Here is a 17,841-nt window from a genome sequence, read left to right on the forward strand (position 1 = left end):
TCTGCATCATAATCCTCCATCAACCTCTAGATCGTTATGAATCACCTGCACAGTCCCATTGGCCTCAGGAGGTCCATATGAACCATTTTGTGAGACCCAGGTCTACATCTCTTCCAGGGACTCTGGTCTGGGTCAGTCAGAGAACTAGTGACAAGGCTTGGTGCTTGGGGTCAGCTGAATGGGTGCTCAGGGAAGCTCCTGTTCTTGGAGGTGGACCTCTGTCTACATGCCTTGCATTGCATGGAGAGAGCAGGAGAAGCAGATGGCACATGGGAATCCCAGGCGGAAACACCGACCCAAATGGTTCTTTATAATGATGATGTGCTGCCTGATCCTGTGCTTGCCTTATGACAGACGAGTATCCTAATCTGGCACTGAAAAGCAGGATATTCAAGGCGAGGAGATAACTGTACTTAGTGGAAATGTCAACCTTGAATATGTGGTGTTGATTCATTAACAACCTGAAGTTGTGTTATTTCTTGTGATATGAATTTATTCCTGATCTGTCTTAAATATCATAATTATAGGATGTCTTGGGGTGTTAGGGGAGCGGTAGTGCTTTTGGTGGAGGAAACGTAGTCCACCTTCTGGAGTAATTTTTCCACCCTTGGTCCCCACCCTGCACTCAGCTCTCACCTGAGAGAAGCTGTCAGCATTCAAAAGGGCCACAATCCCAGGAACGGCTTCAACCGGCCGGCTAAACCAGGTGAGGATACCTGATGGGTCTCAAATCCTTGGTGGGCTGGGGAATTCTGGAAAACAGAAGCGCTATTTACATCATACGTCACTGTAAAGGTATTCAAAATTTTTGTCTTTTGAAGAAAAGACCACAAATCCAACGGCCCCTTCAAAGCTAATGAATGTCTTGTGCCTGGAGATTTTGTGGGCTGCAGGACCAGGAAAGCTTCTGCCACCAGTATCCTTCTAATTGGGATTCAGGCCTCATCATGGGACTGAAACTGCTGAAACTCATCTCCGATGGGCTAGAGACCAAGGGGAAAGCTCTTTCCTGGTTCTGCTGGATCTCTCAGCGGCTTGGGAGACCCTTGACCATGGTATCCTTCTAGACCCTCTAGGGGAGCTGGGGGCCCTGCTATGCAGTGGTTCCCCTCCTTCCTCCTGGGCCATGTCTAGAAAGTGGTGTTGGGGGATGAGTGTTCTGACCCCTGGGAGCTCACTTGTGGGGTGACTCAGAGCTCCGTCCTCTCCCCATGCTTTTTAATATCTATATGAAGACGCTGGGAGAGATCATCAGGGGGTTTGGGCTGGGTGTTCCCCAGTATGTGGCTGATGCCCAGCTCTTCCTCTTTTTTAAATTGGAACCAGTGAAGGTCCTGGGTAAGTGTCTGGAGCCACTTGGAGGATAGATGGCGGCTAACAGATTGAGGTTGAATCTTGATAAGAAAGATATACTGTCCCAGGGGGACAGGGGGCAGGCAGGTGTGGGAGACTCCCTAGACCTGATGGGGGTAACTGTGCCCCAAAAGGACTAGGTGCACAACCTGGGGGTCATTTTGGACTCACAGCTGTCCATGGAGGCACAGGTCAATTCTGTGTCCAGTGCAGCTGTCTACCAGTTCCATCTGGTATGCCAGCTGAGACCCTCCATGCCTGGAGACTGTCTCCCCAGAGTGGTGCATGCTCTGGTGATCTCCTGCTTGGATTACTGCCATGTGATACATGGGGCTTGAGGAGATTTCACCCCTCCCATTCCAAGAATCTGCTGATGTTCTCTGCTGATTCTCCAGAAAGGAGGGGGGCGGTTTCTGCTCTCCACTTATTTCGCTCCAGCCTCACAAGAGAGAGAGAGAGACTGAGTGTTAGAGAGAGTGTGTGTTATCTCTGTATAGATAAGGTTGCTGCTAAGAGCAGCTGCAGACTCTCAGTGCAGTCTAGCTTCTCCATTTAGCTCTGTATATAGTTTGTATGATAGTTGTAGATAGAATAAAAGTAGTTATTCTACAGAGCTGTTCTCCGAGTGGTTTATGCTCTGCTGTACTCTGCTGTGCAACGACTGTCTTCGGGAGTGAATCTGGTGCTCACAACTCTGAGTTGTGAGTCCACGCCACTTTGACCTGTTCCTGTGCAGAAGGTCTCTGGAAGTGCTACCCCAGCTCGCCTGGCCCAGTCGGGGCTGAAGTGGATGAGTCCAGTCGGTGGCACTGGCTCAAGGGTGATGCTGACAGGGCTACCTTTGAAGGTGACCCGGAAACTGCAACTAATCCAGAATGTGGCAGCTAGAGAACAGAAGGGGAGCACCTGCTGAGACAACATAACACCTGTCTGAAAGGATCTTCACTGACTCCCAGTACATTTCTGAGCACAATTCGCAATGTTGGTGCTGACCATTAAATTGCCGTGGTTGCATTTTTCAGGCATAGAATCCTATTATGCCTTCTGTAACAAATTGATTTGCTGAAGGAATTTTTTGCTGTCTCTAAGCATTTTTTCCTACTCTGCTAATTGTATGTCGGACTTGCTCTGGAGATGATTGTGGAGGAGCAAAATCTGCAACCTAAGGCCCTACAGCCTCAGGTATGTAGACCTGAAGGAACGTCTCCACCCCCATCGCTCAGTCTGTAACTGAGGCCCTCCTTCGAGGGTCTTCTGCTGGTTCACCTCCCCCCCATGAGAAGCGAAGTTACAGGGAAACAGGCAGAGGGCAAGGAAATGGGCAACTATCTGACTTTTAGAAGACAGCTGAAGGTAGCCATTTATCGGGACGTTTTTAATGTCTGATGTTTTACTGGCTTTTATATGTAATGTAAGCTGCCCAGAGTGGCGGGGGAAACCCAGCCAGATAGGCAGCGTAGAAATACTACCATCATTCTTATTTTATTGTTGTTTTTTTGTAGTTATTTTGGAATTCATACTGCAATATCAGTTCATGAAATGTTATGGTTGGAGAAAATCACAGGGATGCCATAAACGGTAATCCCACCCACAACTTCTCATTCACATACAGTCTGTAAATTAGGGGAGGTCACACACCTCACCTGTGCTAATACTGGCACTCTTTGACCTGTGTAGGTACACCTTGTATGCAGAGCCTCCAGCCACAGGCACTGTCTACCATGAAAATGGGTCCTTTGACTGGGAAGAATCTCAGCTTGTCAGTCACTTTGACACTGCCTACAAAGAATAAGAGGAACAGAAATGCTTTTGAGGTGCAACTTCTATATCAAGCCTGAGAGCCGTTCATGGACTCTGGACCCCTGTTTCTGATGACAGGTGTACATTTTCCTCATCCTCAATGAACCAGGCAGTGGAAAAGACACTTAAAGACGGAAGCCTGAGAGAGAGAGGAAAAGGTTTCTGGCTGCTTCCTGGGTGGGATTGCGGATACCAAGAGCTGCTTCTGAGAAGGCCTTTCCCCTCCCCACTTCCTCTCGGGATTTCCTCTTCTCTCCAGGGGGACCAATAGTTGGACTTGGGAGAACCGCTGTATCTGCCATTAATTTGATTTTGAATTGATATTAGAACGAATTGATTTTAGAATGCATTTTAATTGGGAAGGGCAGGATATAAATTATTATTATTATTATTATTATTATTATTATTATTATTATTATCTGGACAGGTCAGGGGCTTATGGGGTGGGAATTGGGTGGAGCTTGCAAGAAAGAAGTTGTGTCTTATTAAAGGAGAAATCTGAGGGCTCCCCTGGACAAAAAACAAGGAGACCAGCCAGGAATACCAGAGCAAAACAGCAGCCAGTAGGCTTCGTCTTTATTGAAGACTGTCATGACAGGACTCCCACCTGCCACAAGGTGGAACAAGATGGAAGCCCCAAACAAAAGAGAACCCAAACTTTATCAGCTGCTACAATAAACGAAAATCTGCCATTATTCCCTTATGGGGGACACAAGAGCCCTCATAGAGTCCTTTGTAGGTTCTGTTGGAATTCTGCCTGGGTCAGAGGAATGTGCCACAAGCAGGCACCGGCAGATATTCCTGTCGACCTCCCCGCGTCTCCCAACCTCTGCTGATAAGCAGGCGAGGTCCGGCGATTCTTCTCAGATGTATGAGAGGAACACACCGTTCTTCCTCTCTCCCCTTTGGTGTCCCCAGGGAGGGGAAAGAAGCAGACAGAAAACTATTCACATCATTTATTTCCGCCTCTTACATCAGTACAGAGAATCATGTCTGCACTCAACAACAGCAAGAAGAAAACTCCTCCCAAGTACATCCAGTACGGGTCATATGACACACACACACACTGAGCTAACATCCGGTGCTCAGTACAGAATGGACTGCCCCTTTGTTCCCATGGCAACAGTCACAAACATCCTGTCTGGCTTTCCAGCCACAAGCAGCTGGCTGAGCTGCTAGAGCCTTTGCTTGCTGCAGCATTGGTGCTTTATGGTAACATACTCCCCCTAAAGTATCAATGTGTGCTGCGAGCAAAGCGTCATCCAGAGAAGAAAACAAACAGTTGTTATATTTATAACATTCCCCTGTTGTTTCAGTTCCACCCTTGGAACTACCCGCCACTGGTTTAACCAATGTACCTCTCTGGTTGTGTGACTTCGCATTACCTTGGTTAACAACTCTCTGTTGTGCCTTTGTCTCTGACTCAGACACAGCTTCAATCTGTCCTTGGTCGTTTACAATAGCAACATATGCAAGGTTAGCAAACTCTTTTGAGTACCTCTTTGGTGGTACACCCTTTGTAACTCTCTCAGACCTGCGTATGAGGTGCTGATCCTCTCTGCTCACTGGTTCAGCCTCTGAACTCTCTGGAGAACCAGTACTAAGCTTAATCAATGGTTCATCCTCCTCTTCTGAGGGTCTAGTCATTATGTGAGATTTCCTCTCAATGACTGTGACAACTGAGCTGTCTGAGCTATCGCTGTCATCATCAGTACTACTGAACTCAATAAGATCAAACTCATCATCATCATCAGCATCGTCACCTGTGGGAAATGTCTGTACTATCCGCTCTTGCTTTGGAGCACTCTCTAGAAACTTTGTGAGAATCACCTGACCAGATTCAGACAAAATTACTCTGTAGAGACCCTTTTCATATCCCACAAAAATGCCTCTGGCATTCTTTACTCCACCTGGAGCTTCTGTTCTCACATGAGACCCGAAAACCTTAAAATAGGCAACAGAAGGTTTTCTATTGAACAGCTTCTCAAAAGGAGAACATCCCAACTCTGTTGAGACCTTTCTCAACCACACATGAAGATAGGACATTAACGACTCCGCCCAATATTCATGTGGCAAATGTGAACTCAGCAATTGTGCATTCATTCCCTTTTGCAATTCTTTGTTCACTTTTACACAGACCCCCCTGTTCCACGCTTCTTGCGAAACTGCCACTTTGTGGTCTATCCCTTTTCCATCCAGGAACTTCTGAAACTTCTGTAACAGAAAAATTTGCTTCTCATCTGTGAAAAGACAATCAATGTTAGCATCATGCATACTTTTAACCTTGTCACAAAACTCCTGAAACTTTTCTAAAGTTTCTTGCGGTTTCTCCATCATATAAACCCAAGAATAATTAGTGAAACAATCCACACACACAAGGTAAAATCGTGCACCGCCTCTAGATGGTTCTAGAGGACCAATCACATCAGCATACACCCGCTGAAATGCTCTGTCGACCTTCTTCGTCACCTTCCTGGTGCTCAGACTGGTCACACCTGCAAGAGAGATTTCGTTAGAAACAGAAGAATTACATTTCATGTAATCACTTTGATCAAAAGTCAACAAATACAGTCCATCTTTCTCTTTGGCAGTAAGAAACAGTTCTCCATCTTTGTAGATCTTGCAGCTTTTAGCATCATAGGACAGTTTCAGTCCTTTCTTTGCAATCTGCGACACGCTCAGCAGATTAAATCTCAGTTCTGGAACCAGGTAAACATTATTTATAGTCAAGTTCAGACTCTCAAGATACACAGTCCCAATTCCAGTCGCTTCCAACTCCTGACCGTTGGCCTGTTTCACAGTGAAGCTTTGCTTCTTCAACGTCGAAAATAGTCCTCTGTGCGGGCACATATGAACCGTGGCGCCCGTGTCAATTATGAACGAGTTCCCAACATCTGGCGTGGTTCCTTTCGCCATCATAGCCTTTGCAGGTTTCACCTGGCACTTGGTACGGCTTTTGCCTGACGCCTCAGGCTTCGTAGAGCTGCTCTTTGCTCCTCTTGACTGGCGCGGCTTCTTACAGTTTCGCTGTAGATGCCCAGTCTGTCCACAATTGTAGCATCGGACAGCACTCAATGCTACACCATGCTCTCCAGTAGCATCAGCAGTGGGGGAATTAGAACTCTGTTCTTCCCTCCCCCTGTCTTTTTCTTCCAGTGCAGCAAGTCTGTCGTGTTCATTCAGGACCACAGCACAAACTCTCTCCGCGGTCAGCTGCGCGGCCGGTAGGGAACCAAGCTGACTGGCAACAACCTTGTAGGTGCGGCTAAGGCTGTTTATCATCATGAAGCAAAACACTTCCTCCTGAAGACGGAAATTGCGTTCCACCATCTGTTGACGCAGAAACTTCATTTCTGTCAGGTGCGCTTGAACATCTCCATCAGGCGCAAGTCTCAGATTGGTCAATTTCTCAAAATACAGCAACGCTGAAGAACCAGCATCTCTCTGATGCGTTGTACGCAGCGTGTCCCATACCTCTTTCGCATTTTCTAAATGCTGAACATGCACCAACTGATCATCTGAGACACACAGAATTATAGCAGTCCTGGCCCTTACATTCTGTGACTCCCAACCTCTGGTTGGTGCTGCAGGGATGGGGTTTTCAATTACATCAAAAAGCCTCTGATTCTGCAGCAGGGCCTTCATCTTTACAGACCAAGATGAATAATTGTCATTGGTCAAGGAAGGAGGGCAAGGCAAACCTCCCCCTTTCTTGGCATCCATCTTGAAGCCAAGCCTCCAGCTCACAATGTCAAACAAACTGTAAAATCCAACAGCTGTTTTTTTCTTTCTCACGCAGCAAACTGCAAATTGTTTACGCTCTTTGCACCTGGCAGCTAAACTCAGGCTGCTATTGAAAAGTCCCTTCCAAGAGCTCGTAAACCTTGTAGCCGAAACATTCTCTGATTTTGTTTCGCTTTCCCAGGCTTACACTCAGAGTCCAGCCCCTTTGCCAGTAACTTTCCGTTACCTAGCAACAATGCATTTCAATAGGACATCTTATCTACCACAAAAATTTGTGGAATGCAGGCTTCAGCCTTCAAGCTGCAGGCCTCTTCCTCCGGAGCTTTTGTTTTCTTTGAAACGCAGCTCCGTGAACCAGGGAATTAATCTTCCTGCGTCCACACTTTTAGCCCGAAATGCAGCATACCTTGAGCTCCGTTGCTTGGAAAACACCTCTTCTTTCCATCAGCTGTCTGTGGAGCCTCTGGCATTTCTCAGACGCTTTCCTTCTCCCTTGGAGCAGAGGAGGACAATCCACCAGCCTCTCATGCAGATGTCCGATGAATCGCAACCATCCGAAGGCTGCCACTGTTGGAATTCTGCCTGGGTCAGAGGAATGTGCCACAAGCAGGCACCGGCAGATATTCCTGTCGACCTCCCCGCGTCTCCCAACCTCTGCTGATAAGCAGGCGAGGTCCGGCGATTCTTCTCAGATGTATGAGAGGAACACACCGTTCTTCCTCTCTCCCCTTTGGTGTCCCCAGGGAGGGGAAAGAAGCAGACAGAAAACTATTCACATCATTTATTTCCGCCTCTTACATCAGTACAGAGAATCATGTCTGCACTCAACAACAGCAAGAAGAAAACTCCTCCCAAGTACATCCAGTACGGGTCATATGACACACACACACACTGAGCTAACATCCGGTGCTCAGTACAGAATGGACTGCCCCTTTGTTCCCATGGCAACAGTCACAAACATCCTGTCTGGCTTTCCAGCCACAAGCAGCTGGCTGAGCTGCTAGAGCCTTTGCTTGCTGCAGCATTGGTGCTTTATGGTAACAGGTTCTCCATCGGTCAGAGGAAAAAAACAGAGGCCAACCAGAGAATATTGAGAAGCAAAGCCTGATCTTTATTGAACTGTTGCAACAGGGTGCCCCCTTCACACACAGGAGGAGGACCCTGAACCAAGGTGTGTCTGCCCTTATATAGACATTTTAAATTGCCCACCTTGGAGTCCAAGACCACCCCCAGAAACATCATAACTACTTCACAGAAAGGGTGGGCTAAAGCAGAAATCGGAGGGGGTTGTTTACCCCCTATCTGGCAAGTTACCTGCTAATGCTTACTTGATTGATACCCTGGGGAGCCTGGCCAGTCTTTTGTCATGATAAGTACTTAGTTCCTGAGCCAGATCACAGGCTCACGCCCTATTCATGCACAGAAATACCCTTAAGACAGGATTTGTGAAGGAAGAGGCAATGGGGAGGCTGCTCCATTTGACCTTGCAGAGAAAACACCGGGTCAGCCTGGGAGTCAAAATGGCTCCATGGCTGCTCTCCTGTGCATGTTCAGACATGGGGCCTATATATCTATGTACATGTTTGCCTGGTACATTTATGAACCTTCATTATATACATAAGACCTTAATTTATTTATTTCACTGCTAATCCCAATGTTACACCCCCCTAAACTACATCATGGTTACATCGTGGAAGGGGAGGTCTGGTGGCAGTAATCTGAGCATCCTGGACCATAGTCCATAGTTCCCCTTGTCCTCCACCAAACACCCATTGAGTGTAACAAAAGAGACATTTACATTTCACTGCTAGGAGCAGAAGTGCGTCAGTAGGCAGAGCAGAACGGGGGGGGAGTGCAAAAAATACGACCGCCACGTGGCCTGACTTATGCCCCCCCCAACAAGAAAGGAATCAGCCGCCATATGGCCTACAGCTGGAGGGCGGCGGATGGCAGGGGCAAGGGAGCCATGCCTCCCCCCCGCGCCACTACTAAAAACCAAGAGGGCCGCCCCGCGGCCTAGCTGGCCCCCCGCCCAGAAAGAATAGCCACAAAATTGCAGCCTAGCCTGGTGGAGGGGCCATGCCCCTTCCAATCAGGTCAGAACTTACCTTAATCCGGCCGCTCCTAAGGATCCTGATCCTGGAAGGAAGAAAACCAAAAGGGGCTTGGACAAAGGGGTCGGCCTCTTTTCTTTGCCCTTTGCCCCACCCCCAGCCGGCCAGCCATTGTCCTCCCTGACCTGTTTCCCAGCCAAGTTAATCCCACCCTTTTGTCTTCATCTGGGTTGGTTCTTTCTGGAATGGCTACCTGTCTGGCACTCAGGTATCAGGATGCCAGGGATTATCACTCAGGCAGAGGGGCTGCTGAGTTCACATGTCTGTATGAATTTCTGAAGTTTCCCCAGCGAGCCAGTGCATAGAGACATTTATCAGTGAATTCCTACATTTGGTATCGTGCAGCAAAGGCCCTTTGAATAGATAGGAAGAAACTGTGATGATTGTGGGGACAAATCACAAAAGTCACAAAAGTGAGGGTGCTGATTTTGGTGGTGGGCTGCATGTGCATGATATCTGCTGGAGGGGAAACACAACAGTTCCTGCAACAGTCTGGACAGGGCAGGGACTTATGGGGTGGGAAGAGGATAGAGGTTGCAGGAAGGAAGGGGTGGGGGGCCTGGATCCCCACTTTTCAGGGATCCCTCCTGGTCGCCTTGAAGGGGTGGCCGATTCCTGGGTGGGAGGGAGAAGCCAAGGCGGCCCCTCCAGAGAATTCCCGCGGGTGCCACAATGGAGACGTGTCCCCAAAGACTGGTCTTCCTAGCTCCCCCCCCCCCCAATTGCTGCACTTTTCTGCCCCAGGGATGCTCCCTCTCCCCACTTCCTCGACTCCCTCCCTCTGTCCCAGAGTCTCCCCTGCACCCAGAGGCCCCCCTTGGCGCGGCTTACCCCACGCCCTGCGCCCCCATCTCTCCGTCTTGAGTGTCCCATGGACTGCAAGAAGATCAAACGTATCCATTCTTAAGGAAATCAGCCCTGAGTGCTCACTGGAGCATGTGTGTGAGAGAGAGCTGAGGCTCCAATACTTTGGCCACCTCATGAGAAGAGAAGACTCCCTGGAAAAGACCCTGATGTTGGGAAAGATGGAGGGCACAAGGAGAAGGGGACGACGGAGGGACTTCCGGTCAGCACCAGCGACAATGGCGGATTTCCCCTGAACTCTCAGGGGAACCGCTCCGGGGATTTAGGGTCTGCCGCTGCGGCGAAAGTGGAGACCCGCAAAAAACCACAGGCGGGTGAAGCCTGTGGACCTGGGATCTGGCTGGCACCTTTTGCGCCTCCCTTGCTCGTGAGGAGACCTCTTTTTGAGGCTCCGTTGCGAGGCAGGGTGAGCAGCGTGGTGCTTCGGATCGATCGCTTCGTCCCCGGAGTGAAACCGCACAGCTGTTGTCGGAGAGCGCTGATTTCTTTCTTTCTTTTTTTTTTAAAAAATTTTTATTGAGATTTTCCATTAAAAACACCAAACATATCCATTTACATATCACATAATTTGTCTTATTTGGACCTCCCTCAACTTCTCTGACATTCATTCGTAATTCAAATCCTATCTTCACATTCCTTTGTTTCAATATTTCCATCAAATTTTATATTCCTATTCTTATTTGCCTTTTGGTAATATTTCCTTATATTTTCACAAAGCTTCTTTAAAACACACTAGCGTTGTACAATCCTCACATATATTTTTCAAATACTCCGTAAATTTCCCCCAGTCCTCAAAGAATCTTTGGTCTTTTTGGTATCTAATTTTTCCAGTTAATTTGTCCAGTTCTGCATAATCTGTTAATTTTGTCCTCCATTCTTCCAAGGTCGGAACCTCTTCTTGTTTCCATCTTTGGGCCAACAATGTCCTTGCTGCGGTGATCGCGTACTGAAACAGTTTACAGTCTCTCCTACTTATATCCATTCTTGTTATTCCCAACAGGAAGGTTTCTGGTTTCTTAACAAAGCTATATTTTAGCATTTTCTTTAGTTCATTGTATATCATCTCCCAGAACCCCCTTACTTTCCTGCAATCCCACCACATATGCATAAATGTACCTTCTTTCTCCCTGCATCTCCAACACTTGTTACAAATTTTGTACATTTTTGCTAATTTTGCTGGTGTCATATACCACCTGTAAACCATCTTCATTGTATTTTCTTTTAATGTAACACATGCAGTAAACTTCAAATTTTCATTCCATATTTTTTGCCAATCATCCAATTCTATGTTATATCCTAAATCTTTGGCCCACTGAATCATAACTACTTTTACCTCCTCATCCATTGTATGCCATTCCAACAAAATTTTGTACATTTTAGAAATTATTTTGCAGTCGTTATTCACTATCTCTGTTTGGAATTTTGAATCTTTTTCTTTATACCCTTTTTCTTTCTCTTCCTTTTTGAACATTTCATTTATTTGGCGGTAGTGCAACCAATCATAGACATATTCCTTTACTTGTTCATATGGTTTTAACCTCCACTTTCCTCCTTCCTTCACCACCAAGTCTGCATAGGTAATCCAATCGCTTCTCATATTAATTTTCTTAACACCTATGACCTCTAATGGGGATAACCAATGTGGAACCCCTGTTTCCAGTATGTTTTTGTATCTGTCCCAGACTTCCAGTAACGATCTGCGAAAGATATGGTTTTCAAATGTTTTGTGACCCTTCTTCTTTTCTTTCCAAAGGTGCGCGTGCCATCCAAATCTGTTATCGAATCCTTCCAAATCTAGGAGCTTTGTATTTTTTAGTTTAATCCATTCTTTTAGCCAGCAAAGACATGATGCTTCATAGTATAACTTCAAATCTGGCAGGGCAAAGCCTCCCCGAGCGCTGATTTCTTTCTGGGACAATTTGGCTCCAAAAGCAACTACCCGTGAGTAGAACCAATTAGAAGAATTAAGACAAGGACAGAGGCTTAAAGAAATTAAATCGTAATTGGAAATTCCTAAAAAGTAAGATCTAATCTGGATTTAAAGCGGGGAGGTCTAAACAGGAAGTCCGCCTTCCGCTTTTGTATATAGACTAAAGCAAAGATACTACAGGCTAAAATCTTGGAAACTTTGACTTGAAAATCCAAATATTCACTGTTTGAAGTAACTACCCCCCCCCCCCTTTCGAAGAAGCAGGGGGAGACTTTGAATTTGATAAATTTCTGAGATCGGAAACCTTACAGCTTAAACCTGGGAACGAGCTGTCTGACGCTAAGGAATTACTTTTAAAAACTTTTGACAGGTGGACTTTGATAGTTAATGGAAATACTGTATACAGAATTCCCCGTAACCTTCTGCCTTAAAGATGGCGAATGTAACTATGTTATGTCTTTGTATCTTGAAGCTGAGTTGACTCTTGGAAATTGTTATTGTTGAGAAATTGTATCCCTCTAGTGGGGGAACTTGAAACTGTTGCATGAACAACTGTCAGCTGCAGATAACAAGCCTGGGAATTAGAATCTAACCTTAAAATATCCAAAATGCAGATCTCTGAAGCAATGATGAATGCATTGCAAAGAACAAACTTTTTGTTGGAGGAGCTCCACAGGAAGTTGGAATTTCAGGAATTGATTTTGTCGACACAACCGGTGGCAAAAGAGGAATTGATGGAAGAATTGGTGCTGGAGGGAGAGCCGGGGCAAGAAGAAGAGGAAAAACTTAACGCAACTGAGGACTTCAAATCAATATCATTTATGGACTACAAATTAAGACCATATATGATGGACTTTGGTAAAGACCTGACTGTGATGGTTGGACCTCAGCTTGGACTGAAAGGATGGAAGGATCCCATTACACAGGGATCTTTGGACTGTTGGAAGATGGATATGTGTTTGGAAATGAAAGAAGGTTTTGGGGCTACTAGATTTAGATGCATTGGGAAACACCTTTGGAAAGACCTCTTAAAATTTAAACTTGAAAATTTGGTTGAAGGGTTTAAATGGTGCAGATATTATGTGTTAATGGGATTCCCCAGAGATGTGTTTCTGGGAATTAAAGAGTATGAACAAAACCGCCAGAAGGGGCCTAGGGGGGACCTAAGAGCCTCTGACATCAGGTTTCCGGATTAATGAGCTTTAGGGAATTGGCGGAAAGGATTGGCAGGGGTTTTTTTGTGACCAGGGGAGGAGCTGTGGGGAGAGGATTGGGAAATTTAGTTTTTATTGAAATGTGTTATAAAGTTTAAAGATTATTTTAAAGTAAAGCAAACTGTAAGAGAATTTGGATAATGGTGTATAGATATCCATAGGTTTCAGCAGAATTGTTGTGAGAAGCTATGCATTCATAAGTTAAGAATCTAAAGTCAATAAGGTCAAGAAAAGTATGTTATGTATATGTAAAAATTTTGGAAAGATGGAAGGGATTTGCTAGAATATCAATTGAAGCAGAATACAAAAAAGGGAGGTGTGAGGAGGTCAAAGAACTAAGCTAAAGAAAGTTACATTATTGAAGTACATTTTATCTTTATGTAATGTTTTGTTTTCTTCTTTTTTCTTTTCTTTTTGTGTTTTTGTGTGTGTGATTGTTCACTTTTGTTATATTGTTGAAAATCTAATAAATATTATTTTTTTTAAAAAAAAAGGAGAAGGGGACGACGGAGGACGAGATGGTTGGACAGTGTTCTCGAAGCTACCAGCAATAAACTTTGATCTATAGCTATTTGCTCCAGTTGGTGGCTGGACTCCTTCCTTTATTCCGCAGGGACCCACGGGCTCTGCCCGATGAGCTGGGTGGCTGAGCAGCCTCACACCTGGGTCCCCCCCCCCATAACACCAAATTAGCCTTTTATTGAACAGACCTAGGAGTTTTGATAGGGGGCATACAAGACCCGGGATCTGAGCCTTCTTCCCTTGGGGGTTCCCAAGCTGGTGCCCCCCTTTCACCCAGCCAGTCCATGACAACAGCAGTAGCAACAACAACAGTAAATTCAGTACGATAGTAATATGCACACTAGTCCTCTAGTAGGAAGAATAATAACTTCAGGTGCAATGGGAAAAATACTATCTTCCCCAAACCACAGAATAAGCAGTAGCTCTGGGGCTCCTCCAGGGGGTTCATGAGGGAAGATGGGCCCCGCAGGAGACTTCCCTGGTACCTGCAACCCATCCTTCCCACTATTGTGGGTGGGGAAGGAGGAATCTCCCATTAAATTTTATGTTTTCTTCAGAACGTGCAGGGGGCAGGGATGAAGTTCTGGTGAAGAAGCAGTGTTTGGAGATCATATGGTGGTGGGGGTGACAGTAAGGTAAAGGTAAAGGTACCCCTGCCCGTACGGGCCAGTCTTGACAGACTCTAGGGTTGTGCGCCCATCTCACTTAAGAGGCCAGGGGCCAGCGCTGTCCAGAGACACTTCCGGGTCACGTGGCCAGCGTGACAAAGCTGCATCTGGCGAGCCAGCGCAGCACACGGAAACGCCGTTTACCTTCCCGCCAGTAAGCGGTCCCTATTTATCTACTTGCACCTGGGGGTGCTTTCGAACTGCTAGGTTGGCAGGCGCTGGGACCGAGCAACGGGAGCGCACCCCGCCGCGGGGATTCGAACCGCCGACCTTTCGATCGGCAAGCCCTAGGTGCTGAGGCTTTTACCCACAGCGCCACCCGTGTCCCTTCCGGGGGTGACAGAGTTTGGTGCAAAAACCACTCTGACACACAAACACCCATCTTGAATGCTTGAGTACAGCAACTCCAAGGCCTGAGCCAAGTATCGGCGGGGTAGGGCCCACGTGTAGAGCAATTCCCATGCTGAGGTCAAAAACACACAGAGAAGCAGCGGGACATCTATAGTAATAGTTTACTGAGATTACTGAGTTTACTGATTACTGATTACTGATTACTAATAGTTTACTGAGTGAGAGAGAGAGAGAGATGCAGGGCTACCCTTGAGACTGCTCCAGAAACTCCATATGGTCTAAAATGCAGGTGCATGAGTTCTGACTTGGACTTTGTTGAGAGCCCACATTCAGTTGGTTGTTCATCAGCTGGATTGGCTCCAGGTGCAGTATCAAATCAGGTTCAATGTTTTGGTGCTAATCTTTAAAGCCCTAAACAGTCTGTGACCTTTCTTATCTGTGGGAATTATCTTCCAATACACCCCCCATGAGTGTGACGCTCATCTAACAGCAACCTACTGGTGGTCCCTGGCCCAAAACATATCCAGCTGTCCTCAACCAGAGCCAGAGACTTTTGGGTGGAACGCTTTGTCTAATGAGACCAGGGCTCAGTGCAATCTATCTCAGTTCTCTCACTTGTCGTGGTGAGTGGGCTTGCACATTCCTATGACCCTTGTGAGCGAAGACGTTGGGAATCTCATACTCCCAGCAGGGTCACCCAAGGCGGTAAGGTCAAAGAAAATTAAATATGCTCAGAGTCCTGTAGTGATTTCATGCTCTTTATTGCAGCTTGTAAAACAGTGACTGAATTTCCCCCCAAACCTCAGGCTTTTATATACATTATTTACACAATGAGTCCCGTCTGACTGGCTGATTCTGCTTCCCTCCTGGAGCCTGATTGGTCTTTTCCTGCAAGCCAATCAGTTCTTGCATTCTAGGATCCTTGTTCTAGGATCCAAGCTTAGTACATAACAGGGAAAGAGCTAGACAAAGAATGATCCAAGAAGTCTTCAATGGCAGAACAGGCGGGTGATAACAAGCAGTGTGTTACAACGGCTGTGAAGGCGGATGAAGGCTGCATGAGAAAGGATCCACCAGTTCGCCGTGACTACTCATGCCATCAGAACAGAGCCCTACTGCAAAGACTGTGCGTTGGTCAGCGTGCACTGATCTACACACATAAAACAAATTCACGCACAGGCATCTTCCAAAAACCCAACCCAGCCCCCCCAAACCCTCCCCCCATGGCGATCACTAAATGGCTACGGGGGCAGGAATGTGAAGCCCCTAGTCATGAACCGACACATGGGCGGTCAGGTGTTCTGACTCAAGGAATGAGGCAGTTGAGCAGCTCAGCAGCTGTATCCATGACTGAGCAGCCCTTTTTAGGATCCACTATGCTCACCCCGAAAAGGGGAAGGGGCTGGAAACGGTGCCCTAAACATAGTATGCCTCCCTTTTTCCCTGACTGGATTACCGCGCCCAGGTGGAATCTCTTTTCCCATAGTTTGAATCCATTATTCTGCATCCTAGACTCTAGAACAGCAGAAAATAAGCTTGCTCCCTCTTCAACATGACATCCCTTCAAATATTTAAACATGGCTATCATGTCACTCCTTAATCTTCTCTTCTCTAGATTAAACAAATCCAGCTCCCTAAGTCTTTCCTCATATGGCTTGGATTCCAGACCTTTTACATTTTGGTCACCCTCCTCTGGACATGCTCCAACTTGACAATATCCTTCTTCAACTGGACACAGTATTTCAGGTGTGGTCTGTCCAACCAGAATAGTGTGGTAGCATTCCTTCACTTGATCTAGACACTATACTCCTATTGATGCAGCCCAGAATTGCATTGTTGTTCTTAGCTGCCACATCACACTGTTGACTCATATTCAGCTTGTGGTCGACTAAGACACCCAGATCCCTTTCACTGGTACTGTTGTCAAGCCAAGTGTCCCTCACCTGTGCATTTCATTTTTTCTATCCAGGTGTAGTACCTTACATTTCTCCCTGTTGAACTCCATATTGTTGGTTTTGGCCCAGCTCTCTAGGCTATTCAGGTCATTTTGAATTCTGACCCTGTCCTCTGGTGTATTCGCAACCCCTCCCAGTTTGCAGTCATTTTCAAATTTGATTAGCACACCCTCTATTCCATCATCCAAATCATTTTTAAAAACATTTAATAGCACCAGGCCCAGGACAGAACCTTGTGGAACCCCAATAGTCATTTTTTTCCAGGATGAAGGTGAGCCACTGATGAGCACTCTTTGGGTTCAGCCCGTCAACCAATTACAAATCCACCTAACAGTAGCTTTGTCTAGCCCACATTTTACTATTTTTTTTTGCAATAATATCATGGGGGAGCTTTTCAAAGGCCTTACTGAAGTCAAGGCAAGCTGGTACAAGGGAAAGCAGGATTGTAATTACCGTAAAAATTACCGATCACTTTGGATCAGCAGTCTCAACCTAACCCGCTATGTGGGGAGAGCCACGTCTTCCTTTGGAAGGCAAGTGGAATACAGTGTGATATACTGACAGCTGTTTTAAAAGATGTAACTGTAACTTAAAATCCAGTGTCAGGAAAAAATAAAAATAGATGGTCCCTGTGTGGATAGTCATGTTTGCATGATGGGGTTCTAAAATCAGTCCTGAAAGTAGATTGATTGAGAATGACACACACATAGCTTTTGCTCTGCCATTAACAAGGTGAGCTGAAGCAAATTCTTGCCTCCCTTAGCAATATTTCCTACAGCATTCTTGTTGAAGGGCATTGGAGAGTTAGGTGAGGGACACTTTTCTGTTTTTCCATCAAGCCCCCAGACAAGAATGCTACAGCATCAGCCCCAAACACTCAGTCTCATAACAAAAAATACTCAACGGAGTTAGGGCTGAGGGAAGGGGAAGTACAATCATGATCTTTCCAGTCCTCTAGAAGCTGACCCTTTTGGTCATTTTGGTCATGGAGCCAAATATCTGTTCCCAAGTTTAAAGAGTCTAAACAAGTAAAGAACAAGCTTGCCCTTTACATGCAAAAGCCCTGAAATTCAGCCCATTGGGCAACTGATCATGGGGCTGGGAGGAGGGAGATAAGCATTAGCACCTTCTCTGCCCTCCACCTCCAACAGCTACACCTGAAAGTTTCATGATGGGGTTCAATTTGAGAAGCTGAATGTTTAGAAAGGCACTTAGCCAATTTCTGCCACAGAAATTCTGAACAGAAACACTCTGCAGGTTCAGCCCCCAACAGAAACTGCTCTATGGTCTCTGCATTGGGAAATGGGAACAGATCTTGCTCATCAC

At 46.2% G+C, this 17,841-nt stretch overlaps 5 protein-coding genes across 12 annotated transcripts in view; 1 reads left to right on the forward strand and 4 right to left on the reverse strand.

Moving 5' to 3' along the window:
• Window positions 1-9,346, reverse strand: part of LOC308486216 (uncharacterized protein) — an 86,745-nt gene extending 77,399 nt beyond the window's left edge. The window contains exon 1 of the mRNA XM_081022739.1: window positions 9,006-9,346. The gene's annotated coding sequence lies outside the window, so the exon portion shown is untranslated. The remainder of the gene's footprint in view (window positions 1-9,005) is intronic.
• LOC308486268 (uncharacterized protein) overlaps window positions 1-17,841 on the forward strand; it is a 157,083-nt gene that overhangs the window by 110,486 nt on the left and 28,756 nt on the right. The gene's annotated exons all lie outside the window — the stretch shown is intronic.
• LOC308486318 (uncharacterized protein) overlaps window positions 1-17,841 on the reverse strand; it is a 49,689-nt gene that overhangs the window by 18,339 nt on the left and 13,509 nt on the right. Inside the window, exons 1-2 of one of the 2 annotated variants that reach the window (XM_081023062.1) lie at window positions 2,997-3,279; window positions 637-752 (exon numbers count right to left, since the gene is read on the reverse strand). The exons of the other annotated variant lie outside the window; for it this stretch is intronic. The gene's annotated coding sequence lies outside the window, so the exon portion shown is untranslated. Of the gene's footprint in view, window positions 1-636; window positions 753-2,996; window positions 3,280-17,841 lie in introns of those variants that run through there. 2 annotated transcript variants of the gene reach the window in all.
• The window catches only part of LOC308486423 (uncharacterized protein), a 55,121-nt gene that overhangs the window by 4,583 nt on the left and 32,697 nt on the right, over window positions 1-17,841 (reverse strand). The window lies entirely within an intron of this gene.
• Window positions 1-17,841, reverse strand: part of LOC308486304 (uncharacterized protein) — a 174,763-nt gene that overhangs the window by 2,431 nt on the left and 154,491 nt on the right. The gene's annotated exons all lie outside the window — the stretch shown is intronic.

This window comes from Podarcis pityusensis (genome assembly GCF_964106645.2).
Source record: "Podarcis pityusensis genome assembly, chromosome: 10".
In the NCBI taxonomy this organism is placed as follows: domain Eukaryota; kingdom Metazoa; phylum Chordata; class Lepidosauria; order Squamata; family Lacertidae; genus Podarcis; species Podarcis pityusensis.